This window comes from Hyla sarda, chromosome 4, assembly GCF_029499605.1.
Source record: "Hyla sarda isolate aHylSar1 chromosome 4, aHylSar1.hap1, whole genome shotgun sequence".
Taxonomy (NCBI): domain Eukaryota; kingdom Metazoa; phylum Chordata; class Amphibia; order Anura; family Hylidae; genus Hyla; species Hyla sarda.
In genome coordinates, this window is record NC_079192.1 from 407,876,490 (window position 1) to 407,898,408 (window position 21,919).

Below are 21,919 nucleotides of genomic sequence, written 5' to 3' on the forward strand. Positions count from 1 at the left end.
AATATAACTACTATAATACTGCCTCCTATATACAAGAATATAACTACTATTATACTGCTCCTATATACAAGAATATAACTACTATAATACTGCTCCTATATACAAGAATATAACTACTATTATACTGCTCCTATATACAAGAATATAACTACTATAATACTGCCTCCTATATACAAGAATATAACTACTATAATACTGCTCCTATATACTAGAATATAACTACTATAATACTGCTCCTATATACAAGAATATAACTACTATAATACTGCTCCTATATACAAGAATATAACTACTATAATACTGCTCCTAGGTATAAGAATATAACTACTATAATACTGCTCCTATATACAAGAATATAACTACTATAATACTGCTCCTATATACAAGAATATAACTATTATAATACTGCTCCTATATACAAGAATATAACTACTATAATACTGCCCCCTATATACAAGAATATATCTACTATAATTCTGGTCCTATATACAAGGATATAACTACTATAATACTGGTCCTATATACAAGGATATAACTACTATAATACTGGCCCCTATATACAAGAATATAATTACTATAATACTGCTCCTACATACAAGAATATAACTACTATAATACTGCCTCCTATATACAAGAATATAACTACTATAATACTGCTCCTATATACAAGAATATAACTACTATAATACTGCTCCTATATACAAGAATATAACTACTATAATACTGCTCCTATATACAAGAATATAACTACTATTATACTGTTCCTATATACAAGAATATAACTACTATAATACTGCCTCCTATATACAAGAATATAACTACTATAATACTGCTCCTATATACTAGAATATAACTACTATAATACTGCTCCTAGGTATAAGAATATAACTACTATAATACTGCTCCTATATACAAGAATATAACTACTATAATACTGCTCCTATATACAAGAATATAACTACTATAATACTGCCTCCTATATACTAGAATATAACTACTATAATACTGCCTCTATATACAAGAATATAACTGCTATAATACTGCCCCCTATATACAAGAATATATCTACTATAATACTGCTCCTATATACAAGAATATATCTACTATAATACTGCCTCCTATATACAATAATATAACTACTATACTACTGCTCCTATATACAAGAATATAACTACTATAATACTGCTCCTATATTCAAGAATATATCTACTATAATACTGCCTCCTATATACAAGAATATAACTACTATAATACTGCCTCCTATATACAAGAATATAACTACTATAATACTGCTCCTATATACAAGAATATAACTACTATAATACTGCCTCCTATGTACAAGAACATAACTACTATAATACTGCTCCTATATACAAGAATATAACTACTATAATACTGCTCCTATATACAAGAATATAACTACTATAATACTTCTCCTATATACAAGAATATAACTACTATAATTCTGGTCCTATATACAAGGATATAACTACTATAATACTGGTCCTATATACAAGGATATAACTACTATAATACTGGCCCCTATATACAAGAATATAATTACTATAATACTGCTCCTACATACAAGAATATAACTACTATAATACTGCCTCCTATATACAAGAATATAACTACTATAATACTGCTCCTATATACAAGAATATAACTACTATAATACTGCTCCTATATACAAGAATATAACTACTATAATACTGCTCCTATATACAAGAATATAACTACTATTATACTGTTCCTATATACAAGAATATAACTACTATAATACTGCCTCCTATATACAAGAATATAACTACTATAATACTGCTCCTATATACTAGAATATAACTACTATAATACTGCTCCTAGGTATAAGAATATAACTACTATAATACTGCTCCTATATACAAGAATATAACTACTATAATACTGCTCCTATATACAAGAATATAACTACTATAATACTGCCTCCTATATACTAGAATATAACTACTATAATACTGCCTCTATATACAAGAATATAACTGCTATAATACTGCCCCCTATATACAAGAATATATCTACTATAATACTGCTCCTATATACAAGAATATATCTACTATAATACTGCCTCCTATATACAATAATATAACTACTATACTACTGCTCCTATATACAAGAATATAACTACTATAATACTGCTCCTATATTCAAGAATATATCTACTATAATACTGCCTCCTATATACAAGAATATAACTACTATAATACTGCCTCCTATATACAAGAATATAACTACTATAATACTGCTCCTATATACAAGAATATAACTACTATAATACTGCCTCCTATGTACAAGAACATAACTACTATAATACTGCTCCTATATACAAGAATATAACTACTATAATACTGCTCCTATATACAAGAATATAACTACTATAATACTTCTCCTATATACAAGAATATAACTACTATAATACTGCTCCTATGTACAAGGATATAACTACTATAATTCTGACTGTCGGGCCGCCTCTCTGTCGGGCCGCCTCTCTGTCGGGCCGCCTCTCTGTCGGGCCGCCTCTCTGTCGGGCCGCCTACAGGGTTCCTTTAGTGAAGCTGGGCCTTTGTGTCCTTTCTAGTTGGATGCAGTCACAGCCTCAGATGGAGTTCTAGACCTAAACATAATAGGTTTCTTTTGACTGATGCCACCACCATGTCACCCAGTCATGTCCTAAGATTTTCCTGTATATCCAGACTGAGGCTGGTGGGAGTGATAGTGCCATCGAAGTGAGTGGCGGCACATGTGCTGGGTAATGCTGTGGTGGCAGAGCTGTGTGCCCTGTTTGTTTACCTCGTGTGATGCTGACGGCGGCAGAATCTGTCTGGGTTCAGTACAATCCCGGATTACTCTTCTGTTGTTGTCATGGCTTTTTCATGGGCAACACAATGCGAACAATACCAATGCTGACCCTATATGGGCAGGACTGTGGGGGGGGGGGGGGGTTAATACTAAAGGTTAAAATTCGTCTCCATCTGTAGTTCCATAATTTGATATCTTTTTCTGGCTCAGCTGGCTCATTATTCGTGGGGCCATTGGCCCCTCCTTCCTCAATATATTTTGGTGCCCATCAACATGGCTCCATTAGGTAAACCTTCCTGTCTGATGCGGGATTTAGGTTTTAGACCACCGTGTCTTGTAAAGTGGTGGTCCCCAACCCAGTCCTCAAGGACCACCAACATTCTAGTTTTTTTTAGGTACTCTATTGGAATAGAACAGTGAAAAATTAAAATCCTGGACTGTCGGTGGCCTTGAGGACTGGGTTGGGGACCTCTGTTAGAAAGTGTGAAAAAAATATATATATATGGCAGCTACTTTCTTCCTGAAACAGTGCCACACCTCTCCACTGGTTGTATGCGGTATTGCAGCCCCATTCACTTCATGGAACCCACAGAACCCATCGACAGGTGCTGTCAAAGTAGCCATGTGTTTCTTATCCTGTACAAACCCCTTTAAAGGGGTACTCTGCCCCTAGACCTCTTATCCCCTATCCAAAGTATAGGGGATAAGATGTCTGATCGCGGGGGTCCCTTCTGCGTGCATCCGGTGCACGGAGCAAACTTCACTCCCTGCCAGATGACAGGTGATGCGGGACAGATGCTTGTGAAGTCACAGCCACGCCCCCTCAATGCAAGTCCATAGGAGGGGGCGTGACAGCTATCACTCCCCTTCCCATAGACTTGCATTGAGGGGGCGTGGCTGTGACATCACGAGCGGGCATGGCCGTGATGTTGCGAGCCTCCGGCACTGCACCGATGCTCTAAACACACAATTGCGGGGGGTCCCCCGCAATCAAACATCTTATCCCCTATCCTTGGGATAGGGGATAAGATGTTTAGGGGCAGAGTACCCTTTTAAGAGTGGGTGACCTCAGGACTACACCCCGTGTGCAGTAGGTCGTTCCCCAGGATCAGGTCGGACCAGATCTTCTTGTCTTCGTTCTTTGTTCAGCTGAATACATTATAATTCTTCTTCTCCTTCCTGGCTCTGTTTAAAGTTCAACTCGAAACTCGGATTTAACGCCTCGGTGATCGAGGGAAAGCGACCGGCTGGAGAGGTGGACGATGGGGTTCCTGAGAGGGCCCCGTGTCACCGAATACAAAAATGTCTACACCCTGTGGGCATCATTGAAATGGATACAGTGATCCCTCAACTTACAATGGCCTTAACATACAATAGTTTCAACATACAATGGTCTTTTCTGGAACATTGTAACTTGAAACCAGACTCAACATGCAATGCTATGGAATCTGCAAAACGTGTCAATGGCTGGAAGAACCGACCAATCAGAATGGATATTTCACTGGTAAAACCCCTGTATTCCTAAAGTGCATGCACTGACTAGTGTCTGGTAGCGCCCCCTACAGTACAGGGAGGTATTACATGTTCTGTACACTTTACCTGTATTACTGAAGTGTATGCACTGACTGGTGTCTGGTAGTGCCCCCTACAGTACAGGGAGGTATTACATGTTCTGTACTACTCTTTACCTGTATTCCTAAAGTGCATGCACTGACTGGTGTCTGGTAGCGCCCCCTACAGTACAGGGAGGTATTACATGTTCTGTACTCTTTACCTGTGCCAGGGTTAGCTGCCCTTTTGGACATCAGGTGAGGGGGTTCCATTTTCCTTTTTTTAGGACATTGCGTGTTCTGTACAAGAAACTTCTGTCCTCTACATAGACCAGTGTTTCCCAAAGAGGTTGCCTCCAGCTGTTGCAAAAGTACAACTCCTAGCATGCCCGGACAGCCAAAGGCTGTCCGGGCATGCTGGGAGTTGTAGTTTTGCAACAGCTGGAGGCACCCTGGTTGGGAAACACTGAAATAGACAGTGATTAACAGCTCTTTTACTTTTATATGTAAGAAATTGCTTTATCTATATTTTCTTTAATCCTCACTTTTACCCATGTTTGGGATGACATTTTGGGGCTTCAGAACCAATTACCAGGTTTCCATAGAGTTATGGTCTCAACATACAATGGTCATCCTGGAACCGATTAATATTGTAACTTGAGGGACCAGTGTAGTTACACACGTTCTTCATGACAAGGCTCCACCTGACAGGGACATGTGATCAGAATGTCTCAGTAGTGCAGCCTCAGGCTTCAGGCCTGATGATATCTCTTCCAAGATATTAGAAAACAGATTTCACAGTTTGAATGTTCCGTATAGGGTTTGAGCAGATAGGAATCCTTGGCCAGGCTGGCGTGCAGCTGCGGCACATAGAAGATGTTTTCATTACATGAGGTTGTATAATTCGAGGCGCCCGGGTCGGTGCCAGTTCTCTCCTTGTGTTTCTGAAGTAAATAGTTTCCACTTGGCTGCAGGTCTCTGTGTTGCTGTAAATTCCATATGCGGCCTCTCCCACCCTCCCGTGTAATCTCTGCGCAGAAGAGGGGGTTGTCGAGAGGAACGCATACACTATAATAACTTTCAACACCTGGGATGAATTAAAGAAAGATGGCTGCCGGGATTCCTGCTGACCGGTCTTCTATAGGCAGAAGGCGGAGTCTGACCAAGGGATTTTGGAGTTTATTTACATGACACTGGTATATCGTGTTTTTTTCCTACATTTGTTTCCTTAAAGGGGTACTCCACCCCTAGACATCTTATCCCCTGTCCAAAGGATAGGGGATAAGATGTCTGATCGTGGGGGTCCTGCAGCTGGGGACCCCCGTGATCTCGGCTGCGGCCCCCCAGACATCCGATGCACGGAGAGAACTTTGCTCCGTGTCGGATGACTGGCAATGCGGGGCGGAGGCTCGTGACGTTGCAGCCCCGCTCGTGACGTCACGTCCATGCCCCCTCAATGCAAATTTATGGGAGGGGTCAGGACGGCCATCACGCCCCCTCCTATAGACTTGCATTGAGGGGGCGTGGCCGTGGCGTCATGTGCGGGGCGGGGCCACGACATCACGAGCCTCCGGCACTGCACCCGATGCTCTAAATGAATGCCAGGTGCCAGTGGCGGGACCCCCACGATCAGACATCTTATCCGCTATCCTTTGGATTTGGCATAAGATGTCTAGGGGTGGAGTACCTCTTTAAGTCAACAAAGCAGGTTCTCCACAGAACTCTGAAGGTGTGGTATCTGCACCAGCAGAAGATCCTGTTGAAGTTGTGAGGGATGGCCTCCATGAGGCCGCTGCCATTAGGGGGCCCTCTGACATGGAGATGGACTGGTCTGTATAATGTTTAGGTAGGTGGCATGTGTCACAGTAACCTCCACATGATGCCAGGACCCAAGGTCACTTCCCCCTGCAAAATTGTCATCTTTCCATAGTGAATACTAGGGCCATCTCTTCCCCAGGTAAGTGACTCCACATAATAGAAAATGTAGATTTAATCAAGACAACTGTCTGAAGTTGAAGATAAAATATCCAGTGAGCTGCAGTTGTGTGGACCAAAAGGCCTTGTCAGTATCAGAGAAGAATGGGCAGACTGGTTCGAGATGACAGGCAACAGTGGCTAAAATATCTACTTGTTAAAACCAAGGTCTGCACAATACCATATCTGAACCAATAACACGTCCAACCATGAAGCAGATGGGCTCCAGCAGTGGAAGACCACACCGGGGGCCACTCTTGTCAGCTAAGATCAGGAAACTGTGGCTACAATTCACACAGGCATCAAAACTGGACAATGAAAAACTGGAAGGCTCGATTCCAGTTGTGACATTCAGATGGCAGGGTCAGAATTTTGAGGAAACAACATGAAAGCTTGGATCCATCCTGCCTTGTATAAGAGGTTCAGGCTGGTATGGGTGTAATGGTGTAGGGGAAATTTTCTGAGCACATTTTGGGCCCCTTATTTCCAATTGAGCCTGGTATAAACACAACAATCTACCTGAGTATTGTTACGGACCAATCTTCTGATTATACTTCCAGCAGGATAATGCCCCATGTCACATGACATCATCTCATAATGGACAATGAGGTCACATGACTCCAATGGCTTCAAAAGTCACCAGATTTCATCCAATAGATCACTGCTGGGATGTGGTGGAACCGGAGATTTTTATCATGAATGTGATTGTGTGATGTCATCATGTCTATATGGAGGAACTGTGTGATGTCATCATGTCCATATGGAGGAACTGTGTGATGTCATCATGTCCCTATGGAGGAACTGTGTGATGTCATCATGTCCATATGGAGGAACTGTGTGATGTCATCATGTCCATATGGAGGAACTGTGTGATGTCATCATGTCCATATGGAGGAACTGTGTGATGTCATCATGTCCATATGGAGGAACTGTGTGATGTCATCATGTCTATATGGAGGAACTGTGTGATGTCATCATGTCCATATGGAGGAACTGTGTGATGTCATCATGTCCATATGGAGGAACTGTGTGATGTCATCCTGTCTATATGGAGGAACTGTGTGATGTCATCCTGTCCATATGCAGGAACTGTGTGATGTCATCATGTCCATATGGAGGAACTGTGTGATGTCATCATGTCCATATGGAGGAACTGTGTGATGTCATCATGTCCATATGGAGGAACTGTGTGATGTCATCATGTCTATATGGAGGAACTGTGTGATGTCATCATGTCTATATGGAGGAACTGTGTGATGTCATCATGTCTATATGGAGGAACTGTGTGATGTCATCATGTCCATATGGAGGAACTGTGTGATGTCATCATGTCCATATGGAGGAACTGTGTGATGTCATCATGTCCATATGGAGGAACTGTGTGATGACATCATGTCCGTATGGAGGAACTGTGTGATGACATCATGTCCGTATGGAGGAACTGTGTGTTGTCATCATGTCCGTATGGAGGAACTGTGTGTTGTCCTCATGTCTGTATGGATGAACTGTGTGATGTCGTCATGTCCGTATGGATGAACTGTGTGATGTCATCATGTCCATATGGATGAACTGTGTGAAGTCATCCTGTTCGTATGGAGGAACTGTGTGATGTCATCATGTCCATATGGAGGAACTGTGTGATGTCATCATGTCTATATGGAGGAACTGTTTGATGTCATCATGTCCGTATGGATCTAAATCTCTGCGGAATGTTTTCAGCACCTTGTAGAAAGCCACCAAGAATGAAGGCATTAGGGGGGGTCCGACCCAGAACTGGCAAGGTGTACCTAATAAAGTGTCACAAGATAATCCATGTTAGGGCTGAGCCGGATACATTATGGCGGTAATATACAGTGACAATATATATAAATAACACGGTGGCGATTGCCCAGTGCGAGGAGTTAAAGGTCTAGTACCCAGGGGACCGCGGATAATCTACTCAATGAGTCCTAAGTGTTTCCTGCTGTTTCTTCTCTTCCATGACAGGTAGCTGGATTGTTGGGAGATTAGGAGAGCAGCTTCTTCCTCTATCAGCCATTGTTTGTGCAGTAGCCCGGTGACCACTCCACATTGTCCAACAAACAATCTCCATTATTCCAGTTTGTTTTCCTAAGCAGACAATGTCCAACCCTATGAAACCGAGCCCAAATAGTTTCCCCCCACCCCGCAGTGTTTGCACAGTAAAACGCCCCCGTCCCAAAAGATAAAAAAGCTTTTGTTTCCATCTGGGATTGCCACCATATTTGTTGGAGATTTGAAGGACAATTTTTCGGTCTACGTTCACATCTAGAGGAGCTTTCTCAACCAGAAAGCAATGCATTGTGGGAGCTCGTATGACACCGCCGCCATAGTTGTCAGGTAAGGGGTAAACTGCGTTATGAGTTCAGCTCTGGGTGCGAATGAAGTATAAGACATAATGGGAAGACTGGGCTGACAAAAGTAAGGCAGAGTGCAGCTCTCCAGCTGTTGCACAACTACAAATCCCATCAGGCCCTGACAGCCGAAGGCTGTCAGGGCATGATGGGATTTGTAGTTTTGCAACAGCTGGAGAGCCTCAAGTTGCGGAACACTTCTTTACGGTGTCCATACACATTAGGTAGGTCGTCGATTTTGACATATTGGATTTCAGTTTGCCTGATCCTTTACTCTGGCAGGTGATTATTTTTTGTCCAGGATAAAAAAAAAAAAAAAAAAAACGTGTCTGCTCTCTGCGAGAAACAGCGCCACCCACAGGTTGTGTCTAGTATTGCAGTTCAGCTCGGTTTTCGTAATCCTGGACACCCCTATTAAGATAAACTCTGCCAGGTCAGCCATGTTTGACCGATAGGTATCTTTATGGTCACTTAGCTTTTCTTTGATACTAAATGGCATTGATTGTTTATTCCATCATGTTAGTCGCTACTACAGGATCGCGTCTGTAGAATGGCGGGCAGTCGACGACGAAGCGCGGATATCTGTAAAATAAATTCATTTCACACCAAAAGTTCAGATCGCGTATAGAACCCTATATCCAGACGTAACCATTGACTTCTATTGAGAACTTCTATCCGACACCTGCACCCATTTTGGTTCATTTACGTTTTTGCCATATTTTCTTGTTGTCGGGTGATAAAACGCAATTTTTCATCCCAATTTAAAAAATGTATTGAAATCATGTTGTATCAATTTGTTTCTTTAACCTTGACCATGTAAATCCTAGTTAACTGTATCGCAGGATGTTTTTATTCGTTTAATCGTACACAGTTTTTTTCCACACGTGTGCAATAGCTTCAGACTTTAAAAAGATAGAACAACACAAACGTGTGTGTGTGTGTGTGTGTGTGTGTGTGTGTATATATATATATATATATATATATATATATATATATATATATATATATATATATATACATATATATATTGTACGACTTTAAGAAAGATCATTATGGCTCACAATTCAGAGGTTGTGACCCCCTCGTCTGTCCAGTTATGAGCATTAAACTCCTCACTGCAGATTTTCTAATCAGGAGTCTAGGAAAGATGAATGATCAGATGGATAATCTGCTTAATAGAACTTTAATGGGGGGGGGTTTAAATTTATGGACATGGGGGTTCAATTGGTTAGATAATACTGGTCATATTTGGCCAACTTTACAGACGTATTCCAACCTCCTTCCCACTAAAAATAGTTTGTCACGGTTAAATAAAGTTGATTGAAAAGGCCTCAGTAGAAGCAGTGAGTACAGTGTAGGCCTTGTTGCCCATAGCAACCAGTTAAAAGATCAAATCTGATTGCTTCTTAAATCTACCTGTCATCAACAAAAACTTTTTATATAATGTAGATAATACTGTACTCACTGCTTCTACTGAGGCCTTTTCAATCAACTTTATTTAACTGTGACAAACTATTTATTTTTGTAATATTCATTGGTTAAAAGTTGTGTATATATTTTGGTGAAAAAATGCTGTCCCTGCAGCTATTGTCTGTGTGTGTCTCTATGAGGAGTCCAAAAACAGGGGGGGGGGGGGGGGGGGCAAGACAAGCAGGGCTCTGTGCAGGAGCATGTTATAGAGCATCAGAGAACACTGTCCTGCACAAAGTCTCGCTTGTCCCCCCTCACTTCCTGTATTTGGTCTCCTCATAGAGACACACAGACAATAGCTGCAAGGACAAAAATATACAAATTTTTTAACCATTGTATATTACAAATATACATATAATGGTATTAACTACATTATGTAAAAAGTTTTTGTTGACGACAGGTACACTTTAACTACATACAGTAGAAAAATTAAAGCAGAATTCTGATTGGCTGCTGTGTATCTATAGCAACTGATCAGACTCTGGCGCCCACAGGGAGGAACCGGGATGGGAGTAGTAGTGCAGGGCCAACTGGGAGTAGTAGTATATTAAGCATATATGACAGTGTTTGCCAACCAGGGCGCCCCCAGCAGTGGCAAAACTACAACTACCAGCTTGCCCGGACAGCCGTTGGCTGTCCGGGCATGCTGGGAGTTGTAGTTTTGTAACAGCTGCAGGTACACTAGTTGGGAAACACTGATATATCCGATTTTAAATGGTGATGTGAATGCGGCCTAAGTTGAGTGATCCTCATCAGTAAGCACCATTGTGTCTGCAGTGGCCGCTGTCTATGGGGGGGGGGGTCTCCGGGTATAGCTCGGTGATGGTGGATTAGATGATGGCTCCGCATGGCGGCAGATGGTTCATCTAGAGGTATTAGGATTTATCCGTGAAGAATGAGGAGCTTGATGCATCGAAAAAGAACATATAAAGCTTTATGCCGGTGACAATGTCTGGAAATCGGTCAACTAATGACCGTCCCGCGATCCCGGTCACAGACCATATGATGGTAAGCAGACCCTGTTAGGGTGTATGGATGACGTACAGAGAGCCGCCATGTCTGTCGGATCCACGACTCTGCAGCTATTGTCTAACTACAACTCCCAGCATTGCCCCCATTAATTAACACAGCTAGATGTGCCACCCCCCCCCCCCCCCCCCACCAATTGCTTTTCATGATTCCTGTTCTTCTCACGTTGTCCTTGTTCTACAGAGCCGCCCTCGATCCTCCAGCTGTCATATGAAGTCGCTGTATTAGCTGTGCAAATATGGCGGAATTATGTATGGTAAAATATTCTGACACGCCTCAAGGTCAACTATGAGGAATTCTTCCCGCACACGGCACGGTTCATGGTCTCCAACAAGACCGGAGTCTGTGATACATTCATCTAACTAACAAAACATTTCACTCTAAAATCCAGATTGAGGAGACCGAGAAAGATGGGTGGCCAATATGGCCGCCAATATGGCTCACATTCCTGGGTTGTCTGCCCAGTTATGCAGAGTTATCGCCAACCATTTAGGAGCATAGGAAAGATGGGTGATAAACTACATGATTGTCCTAGTGGTCATTACCCAACTTTCCTGCATATAAACATAAGAAAGGTTTTAATACAACTTTAAAGGTGGTTGTACAACTTTTGGGGACTTTTATTTATGGAAAATTTTTTGTGGGAGGGTTCAGACACCTGTTAATTTAAAAATGGATCTATAATACTGGCCCAGCTTCACAGTCGATATGATAGCATATTGAAGTCTGTCCGGCTGGAGTCCCATAAATAGCCCAGTGGTAGCAGAAGAGCACTTGTACAGCTTCTGTCTTTTCTTACTTGAAAGAATCTCCCTTTCAGAATAGAAATACAAGTTAAGAGCAGATAACTCTTCAGAGGGTTATTCTATTGCACCTGGCTCTGTCTGGAGGACCACAAATAATCCAGTGGTAGTAGAAGAGCCCTTGTACAGCTTCTGTCTGATCTGACTTGAAAGAATCTCCCTTTCAGGATAGAAATAAGGGTTGAGAGCAGAAACCCCATCAGTGTGAAGGGTATCCTGTGGCACTTGCTCTGGCTGGACACCCTCACATGATCCAGTGTTAGCAGAAGAGCCTTTGTACAGCTTCTATCTTTTCTGACTTGAAAGAATAAAAAAACGAGTTTAGAGCAGATACACCTTCAGTGTGGAAGGTACCCTATTTCACTGGCACTGGCTGGACACCCACACATGGTCCAGTGTTAGCAGTAAAGCCCTTGTTCAGCTTCTGTCTTTTCTGACTTGAAAGAATCTCCCTTTCAGAATAGAATAAGAGTTGAAAGCAGATACGCCTTCAGTGTGGAAGGTACCCTATTGCACTGGCTCAGGCCGGACACCCTCACATGGTCCACTGTTAGCAGAAGAGCCCTTGTACAGCATCTATCTCTCCTGACTTGAAATAATATTTTTCAGAATAGAAATACTGAGAGCAGATACCATTTTAGCATAGACTGAATGGTTGACCATGAAAGACCCCGAGCTGACCAGCAACTTAAACAGGATTCTCTGGCAGAGCCAGGGCTGTCTAAATTTTTGCACAGCAGGCTTGCTGGCATGGAACAACTCACAGGAGATGCTTTGTGACCTAAACCAGGCTAAGACTACCTAGTTTGGATTGGTTTCAGCCTGCTTAGGTGAACTTGGGGACTCTTCCCACAGAACTTTTTGGAAACTTCTATGCAGAAGCCTTTCTGCAGGAAGGTCATGTGACCTACTTCTCATACACATTTACAATATCCACTATTAGTGGCAGTACAGAGAATGTTAACGTATGCATACATTGAGGTGTTAAGTTGTGCAATGGTTAAGTAATACAGTATGTAAGACATGTTTAACTCATGATACCCTGACAGGGGACAATGTACAGCTTCCCTGTAACCTATACTATTCAGCTGCATTGTGATGGCCCAGTATGGGAGATGTTACCCTGTGCTCCTGCTGTCCTGTCAGGCGGCCTCCTTCAGTGTCCCCAAGGCCCCTGCACTTTTTTCCCCATTGTAAATATGTTTTACCATGTAAAGTGTTATAAAATGTAATGTTGCTATAAGAGTTATACCATGTGATATGTCATGTGATTGTTACCCAGGAGGTACCAGTGACCAGGTGGCCCCAAGAGGGACCTATGGGCTCCCTGCTAGTCTCCCCATATAAGCCCTGGGTGGAGCTTCTCTCTCTTCGGCTGAGGTCCAGTGCAGTCGCCTAGTGTGTGTGTCCAGAGTGTTGGAGACCTCAAAGTCCAGTCCTGCAGCCACCATCAAGTCATGTAAGATAAAGTCACAACTTTGAGTCAAGTCAAGTCAGTCCCGGTCATCTGTCAAGTCAGTGTGGTCTGCATTCAATTCTCCAGTCCTACTACAAGTCCCAGCAAGCCCTTAAGGTCTCTGAGTCACTGGTCACCTTCGTGGGCCCTGGCTGAACTGTATAGACTTTACCATCTGTCTACCCTCAGTAAAGCTACCGTTGTCCATAACTTGGTGTCGGAGTCTTTATTGCCCCTGTGCCTAGCCCAGGATTCATCAGTATACCTTTGGGTGGTTTTAGGCTAAACCACGCCCTGGCATCACGAATTCAAGGGGTTAATGCCATCTGCCCCTAGGGTAACATCATCTGCCCTGCACCACACACCCCGCCACCACAGCATGTAGACGAGTATCGGGACACACCAAGTCCGCAGGAGGTTCTTGTATGATGGTGCTTAACCTTGTTTACCAAAAATGACTATGCCTAATGCAGAATGAAGGGAAGCTTCATGTTGCAGCCACTTTAAATGTAGTATTAAAGGGGTACTCCACTGCCCCAGTGTCCGAAAAATTTTGTTCCGAACGCTGGGTGCGGGCTACCGTGGTCGTGACGTTATGCACATGCCTCCAAGTGACGCCACACCACGCCCCCCTCAATGCAAGTCTATGGGAAGGGGCGTGGCAGCCGCCACCCCCCCTCCCATAGCCTTGCATTGAGGGGGCGTGGTGTGACGTCACTAGGGGGCGTGTGGATGACGTCACGACCCTCTCTGACTGCACCCAGCATTTGGAACAAAATTTTTCCGACACTGGGGCAGTGGAGTACCCCTTTAAAGAATCTTACTATGAGCAATATGTTTATATAACACAACTCCTTTCTATCTGGAGGGGTTCCACTTTAAGTCCCTCATTACATAACAGTGCAGACGTGTTTGTAACAACACAAGCGTCATCCATTCTCGTCACATCTGTGTCAGTGAGAATCTCTGGAGACCCTCTCAGGGTTTCTTATAGTCAGATCTTTAAATATGAATGAAATGGCTGATAGTACAGTATGTTCTCCATAACCAGGCGCACGGCGGGACCGGTGGCTTCAAGTACTGGATCCATTTGGCATATTTTTTTTGTAAATATCTTTACTGCATTTATAAAGAAAAAGAAACATTATATTATATACTACACAGTGACCCCACCAGCAGAATAGTGAGTACAGCTCTGGAGTATAATACAGGATATAGCTCAGGATCAGTACAGGATAAGTAATGTAATGTATGTACACAGTGACCTCCCCAGCAGAATAGTGAGTGCAGCTCTGAGTGTAATACAGGATATAACTCAGTATCAGTACAGGATAAGTAATGTAATGTATGTACACAGTGACCTCACCAGCAGAATAGTGAGTACAGCTCTGGGGTATAATACAGGATATAACTCAGGATCAGTACAGGATAAGTAATGTAATGTATGTACACAGTGATCCCACCAGCAGAATAGTGAGTGCAGCTCTGGAGTATAATAAAGAATATAACTCAGGATCAGTACAGGATAAGTAATGTAATGTATGTACACAGTGACCTCACCAGCAGAATAGCGAGTACAGCTCTGGAGTATAATACAGGATATAACTCAGGATCAGTACAGGATAAGTAATGTAATGTATATACATAGTGACCTCACCAGCAGAATAGTGAGTACAGCTCTGTAGTATAATACAGGATATAACTCAGGATCAGTACAGGATAAGTAATGTAAAGTATGTACACAGTGACCTCACCAGCTGAATAGTGAGTACAGCTCTGGAGTATAATGCCGGACTGTACATTTTCTATATAAAGTGGTAATTATATTACTCATCCTTCTAACAACATAAAATTGTCGGATGGTTGTAGATTACGGGAAATATCCAATCCTGTATAATCCTTCCTTCATATTTATCCTGTTGTAGCCCCACGTTGTCCGGTTTGTGGTCGGCCTCCGTTGCCCCGAGCTGAGATACGGTATCACATCCTACAACAGATGAGCTCATGCGTCAGGAATGACTTGTGTCTTCGTTCTTCGCTTATGTCTCATCTTCCAGTATTCTGGAGCCATGACAGCCGGGACTCTGGGTTTTATCCTGACGGATCCCTTCCTATTAAGGCTTTTTTGCCATCCTGTCCCTCAGACTTTTTTTTTTTTTACTTTTTTGACTGGGCAGATTTGCCATTCAGGATTCTGGGAGAGCTGGGTGATTGGTGGTGTTGGAAACGTTTGAACGCTGTGTTTCCATTATAATCCTTAAAGACTTTTTTTTATTTTTTTTTATTTTTATGGGACGTTGTCGGAATACGAATTGATGAGACAGATGTGCCCATTATATAGGAAAGGAGGGGGATGGGGGGGGTTTCGACTGGCAGCAGGCGGCATCTGCAGTGTACGATACGAGCCGCATGGTGAGCACTGCAGATAACACAGGAAAGACTGAGTCAGCGCCATGTCTGCTCCGCACAGCGCCGATACCAAGAAGGAGGAAATCTGGAGCGGAGAGATCAGGAAATCCATTCACTTACGATATCCGCAGTGACAACATGGCACCGCACACCGTGTAAACATTGGCTGCTCAACGCAACTTAAAGGGGCACGCCAAAGTTTTCCAAATAGTGAGCCTCCAGCTGTTGCAAAACTACAACTCCCAGTATGCCCGGACAGCCGAAGGCTGTCCGGGCATACTGGGAGTTGTACTTTTGCAACAGCTGGAGGCACACTGTTTTGGAAAAACACTGAGTTATATGGTGGAAAATGTGAAAAATTTCAAACATGGCCGACAATAGCGGTCACGCAAATCTCTTCTTACATTTCACCCAACAAAAGATCGTTTTTGGTGAAAGTTTAGATTTTATTTATTTATTTTTTATTATTATTATTATTATTATTAATTATTATTATTATTATTATACATTTTAGTAAATATATATATATATATATATATATATATATATATATATATACATATATATAATTTTTCTAATTTTTTTTGTAAACATTTCTCTTTTTTTTACCCTAAAGTTGTATTCCAGCCCCTATAATTAATCTTAATTTACATAAAGGGGGTCTTTAGATTAGTGTATTAGAAGATATGAAGGGAGATTAAGATTGTCTCCTGTATTGGACCCCCTTTCATTAAGCCCCAGGTCTGAGCCTCCAGCTGTTTCAGAACTAACAACTCTCCCAGCATGTCCGAACAGCCAATGGGTGCATGGAGTGGTGGGTCGGAGCGCGCTCCGTGCATTGTCTATGGCAGCTCCGAGATACCATAGTACGGCACTTTGGTATCTCTGGCGCCCCCAGTGGATAAAGCAAGGAGCGTTGGGGGTCCCAGAGATCTGACCCCTTCCACGATCAGACAGTTATCTCACACCCTGTGGATAAGGGGATCTGTTTTTAGGGGCCCCACAACTGTCGTCAGGGAGATTTATTTAAGCAAAAAAAGATAGAAGCTGTACAAGGGCTCTTCTGCTACCACTGGACCATTTGTGCTCCATCACTTGAATGGAACTGCAATACCACGCACAACCTGTTTTTGTTTTTTAAAGAAGAAAGCAGCCATGGTTTTGAAACCCCGGGGCAAAATCCCTTTAGGGACCACTACAGACAATATATATATTAGCTGAGTACTTGGCGTTGCCCGGTTTTTCCTTCCTAATCCTTGTTGGGGAGGAAGCTTTTGACTTTATATCCCGTCCACATATATTGTTGTCTTATCCCAAACCATATCCCGTCCCCATATCTCAACCTCATATACCCTCCTTATATCCCGACCTCATATACCCTCCTTATATCCCGTCCTCATGTATTGTTGTCTTATCTCAACCTCATATCCCGTCCTCCTACCCCGACCTCCTATCCCCGACCTCCTATCCCCGACCTCCTACCCCCGTCCTCCTACCCCGACCTCCTACCCCGTCCTCCTACCCCCGACCTCCTACCCCCGACCTCCTACCCCCGTCCTCCTACCCCGTCCTCCTACCCCGTCCTCCTATCCCCGTCCTCCTATCCCCGACCTCCTATCCCCGACCTCCTATCCCCGACCTCCTATCCCCGACCTCCTACCCCGTCCTCCTACCCCGTCCTCCTATCCCCGTCCTCCTATCCCCGTCCTCCTATCCCCGTCCTCCTATCCCGTCCATATATATATATTTATACATATACAAAAGCAAATTAAACATCAGATTAATAGGATCGACCGCCACGTGTCCCAGGATCAAGTGCTGCCCCCATGGTTTGCCTATGTGTCCCTTTAGGGCAGTGTTTCCCAACCAGGGTGCCTGCAACTGTTGCAAAACTAAAACTCCGGGCATGCTGGGAGTTGTAGTTTTGCAACAGCTGCAGGCACCCTGGTTGGGAAACACTGCTTAGGGCTGGGTGTTCCGCTCATGGGCCGCTCATAGATTATTATTGTTACGAGTTCTGGGTCCGGTGGTCACATCTGGTAGACATTTCCACACGCCGCGGTGTTCTCTACTTTTCCGAGACTTTTTTCACCCAAAAAAAGACCCGTTCCACCCTGCGCAGGGCGGGATCGGGGCGATAATCCTGCGCACTCCATAGTGACGAATCACCTGTCCTGACAAACCGACGGGTTCATCCGAAAGCGGCGGCACATTACCGATCCATTATAACTTATAAATAGACTTTATTACACCAATTACACAGGGAGGGGCGCCGTGTAGCTATTTCGGCTCTTCGAAGGGAGCGTGTGCTCTTTTAATAACAAGAGTTCAGCCCTGGGCCTTCTTAAAGGGACAGTACACACATCACCTTCTGAATTGTACTCGCTGCTATCAGCCAATGCACATATCTATTGGAGCCGTGTTCAAACAGTTCCTTTTTATTTTCTGCTATTTTTGTACTATTGTATCTAAAATGGCGCCTTTCCTGTGGCTAGTTTAACGGAAATTGCACTGTTTGAACCCTATAACGCCCCCACAAAGATTTTAAGCTGCTGACTTTTAGGATTTTCTGGCCCTTTAAATACTGCCGCTCATGTCATAGTCAAGGTGATAAACGAAAAAAAAAAAGTTTACCACAGGGGTCATCGGCTGACTAACCTCCGAGCGACATGTGATGTGTTCCGTGAAGCTGCAATTAGCGCGGCCCCCGCAGGTACAGACGGCTTTACAAGGTCATCTCGAAAAGTCTGAATGCATCACAATGTGGAAATAAACTAACTAATATATATATATAGGTATACACCTCTCTTCTAGCTCTATCTGTATACTGCTGCTATCTATATGGGATCAGGATATATAGTAGCAATACACATCCCCTCCAGCTCTCTCTGTATACTTCTGCTGTTATCTCTATGGGATAAGGATATATAGTAGTTATACACCTTTTCCCCCAGCTCTATCTGTATACTGCTGCTATCTCTATGGGATCAGGATATATAGTAGTTATACACCTCCCCTCCAGCTCTATCTGTATACTGCTGCTATCTCTATGGGATCAGGATATATAGTAGTTATACACCTCCCCTTCAGCTCTATCTGTACACTGCTGCTATCTCTATGGGATCAGAATATATAGTAGTTATACACCTCCCCTCAGCTCTATCTGTATACTGCTGCTGTTATCTCTATGGGATCAGGATATATAGTAGTTATACACCTCTCCTCCAGCTCTATCTGTATACTGCTGCTATCTCTATGGGATCAGGATATATAGTAGTTATATACCTCCCCTCCAGCTCTATCTGTATACTGCAGTTATCTCTATGGGATCAGGATATATAGTAGTTATATACACCTCCCGTCCAGCTCTATCTGTATACTGCTGCTATCTCTATGGGATCAGGATGTATAGTAGTTATACACCTCCCCTCCAGCTCTATCTGTATACTGCTGCTATCTCTATGAGATCAGGATATATAGTAGTTATACACCTCCCCTCTAGCTCTGTCTGTATACTGCTGCTATCTCTATGAGATCAGGATATATAGTAGTTATACACCTCCCCTCTAGCTCTGTCTGTATACTGCTGCTATCTCTATGGGATCAGGATGTATAGTAGTTATACACCTCCCCTCCAGCTCTATCTGTATACTGCTGCTGTTATCTCTATGGGATTAGGTTATATAGTAGTTATACACCTCCCCTCCAGCTCTATCTGTATACTGCTGCTATCTCTATGAGATCAGGATATATAGTAGTTATACACCTCCCCTCTAGCTCTGTCTGTATACTGCTGCTGCTTCTGCTTCAATGGGATCAGGATATATAGAAGTTATACACCTCCCCTCCAGCTCTATCTGTATACTGCTGCTGATAACTCTATGGGATCAGGATATATAGTAGTTATACACGTCCCCTCCAGCAAATCACAGTCTTTTTTTTTAAATATGATTTTTGCAAAATTAAAGCAAAAACTGTATGCAGTAAATATGTAACGTCTGAACAAAGCTCTAATCAGTTCACCTGTGTGACCTCCAGCGCAAGCAGCCTTATTACATGACCAGGTGCAGTGATCAGACTCCACCCCCTCTCTCTGCAAAGCCAGAGGATCCATGGGAAATGTAGGCAGCATTGGAATAACATCCAGTGTGGCTGAAAACTCATGCTTGCCACATCAGCTAAAACAGGTAAGCACAAGGCATAATAGCCTCCGCTGCACTATACTGTACTGTTGCAAAACTACAACTCCCAGCATGCCCGGACAGCCTTTGGCTGTCCGGACATGCTGGGAGTTGTAGTATTGCAACAGCTGGGGGGGGGCCTGTCTAGTTTCCCCATAGAGCCAAGGCTTCCACATCTTGTACTGATAAGGTGAATACAGGTGTATACAGGGTATACAAGGGGTTCTGGGTGTATATAGCTGTCCCAGTGTTAGTCATAGCCTGTTCCCTGGCTGATAACAGGGAGCAATAGATTAAAGTAATGGAGATAAGATAAGAGCGTAGGTGGAGTGTCCTCTGCTTGTCAGACATGTCTGATTGTCCCATCATCCTCACCGCCTCGTCCGCTCCACCCCAGGAATAATTGGACATCACAGAACACAACTGGGGCGATCACAAGTGTGTGATGATAGTGGTTCCCCAAAAATAGAAACCCGTAGGGCGGAGATAATACCGCACTAATACTCCCATTATCTCCTCGCCTGCCTGGTCACTCAGGACAAGTTTTTAGGAAAGTTCTCACTGATGTCGTCTCCAGATGGAGCTTCCTGCCGAAATCTACTGCATTGGTGACTCATTGTATACCGCAGCCTAAATATAGAGCCAGGAGAAGGACACGGTATAAACATACTCCTATCTATTAGGGTTGCTCGCGAATATTCGCAATGCAAATTTTTTTCGCGAATATCGCACTATATATTCGTAATTACGAATATTTGTTTGCTTTCTTTTTGTTTTTTTTCCACAGTACACATCACAGTGATCCCCCCTCTCTGCTTCCAGCTTGTGTGGTGTAAAGAAGGCTCTAATACTACTGTGTGAGACTGGCGTGCAAATTTTCGCATACACAAATTTTCGCGTATGCGAAAATAAAATTAGAATATTGTGAATATGCGAATTTAGCGAATATATGACGAATATTCGTCCATATATTCGCGAATATTCGCAAATTTGAATATGGCCTATGCCGCTCAACACTATCTATATACCTGTACATAGGGGGCAGTATTATAGTAGTTATATTCTTGTATATAGTAGTTATATTCTTGTATATAGGAGCAGTATTATAGTAGGTATATTCTTGTATATAGGAGCAGTATTATAGTAGTTATATTCTTGTATATAGGAGCAGTATTATAGTAGTTATATTCTTGTATATAGGAGCAGTATTATAGTAGTTATATTCTTGTATGTAGGAGCAGTATTATAGTAGTTATATTCTTGTATATAGGAGGCAGTATTATAGTAGTTATATTCTTGTATATAGGAGCAGTATTATAGTAGTTATATTCTTGTATATAGGAGGCAGTATTATAGTAGTTATATTCTTGTATGTAGGAGCAGTATTATAGTAGTTATATTCTTGTATATAGGAGGCAGTATTATAGTAGTTATATTCTTGTATATAGGAGCAGTATTATAGTAGTTATATTCTTGTATATAGGAGGCAGTATTATAGTAGTTATATTCTTGTATATAGAAGTAGTATTATAGTAGTTATATTCTTGTATATAGGAGCAGTATTATAGTAGTTATATTCTTGTATATAGGAGCAGTATTATAGTAGTTATATTCTTGTATATAGGAGCAGTATTATAGTAGTTATATTCTTGTATATAGGAGCAGAATTATAGTAGTTATATTCTTGTATATAGGAGCAGTATTATAGTAGTTATATTCTTGTATATAGGAGGCAGTGTTATAGTAGTTATATTCTTGTATATAGGAGTAGTATTATAGTAGTTATATTCTTGTATATAGGAGCAGTATTATAGTAGTTATATTCTTGTATATAGGAGGC

The 21,919-nt window shown here is 42.5% G+C and overlaps 1 protein-coding gene across 6 annotated transcripts in view; it reads left to right on the forward strand.

Moving 5' to 3' along the window:
* RASSF8 (Ras association domain family member 8) overlaps positions 1 to 21,919 on the forward strand; it is a 67,945-nt gene that overhangs the window by 16,591 nt on the left and 29,435 nt on the right. Inside the window, exons 1-2 of one of the 6 annotated variants that reach the window (XM_056517605.1) lie at positions 17,857 to 18,611; positions 19,937 to 20,085. The exons of 3 other annotated variants lie outside the window; for them this stretch is intronic. The gene's annotated coding sequence lies outside the window, so the exon portion shown is untranslated. Of the gene's footprint in view, positions 1 to 11,153; positions 11,210 to 17,856; positions 18,612 to 19,936; positions 20,086 to 21,919 lie in introns of those variants that run through there. 2 more of the 6 variants (XM_056517608.1, XM_056517604.1) reach the window with 2 other exon arrangements.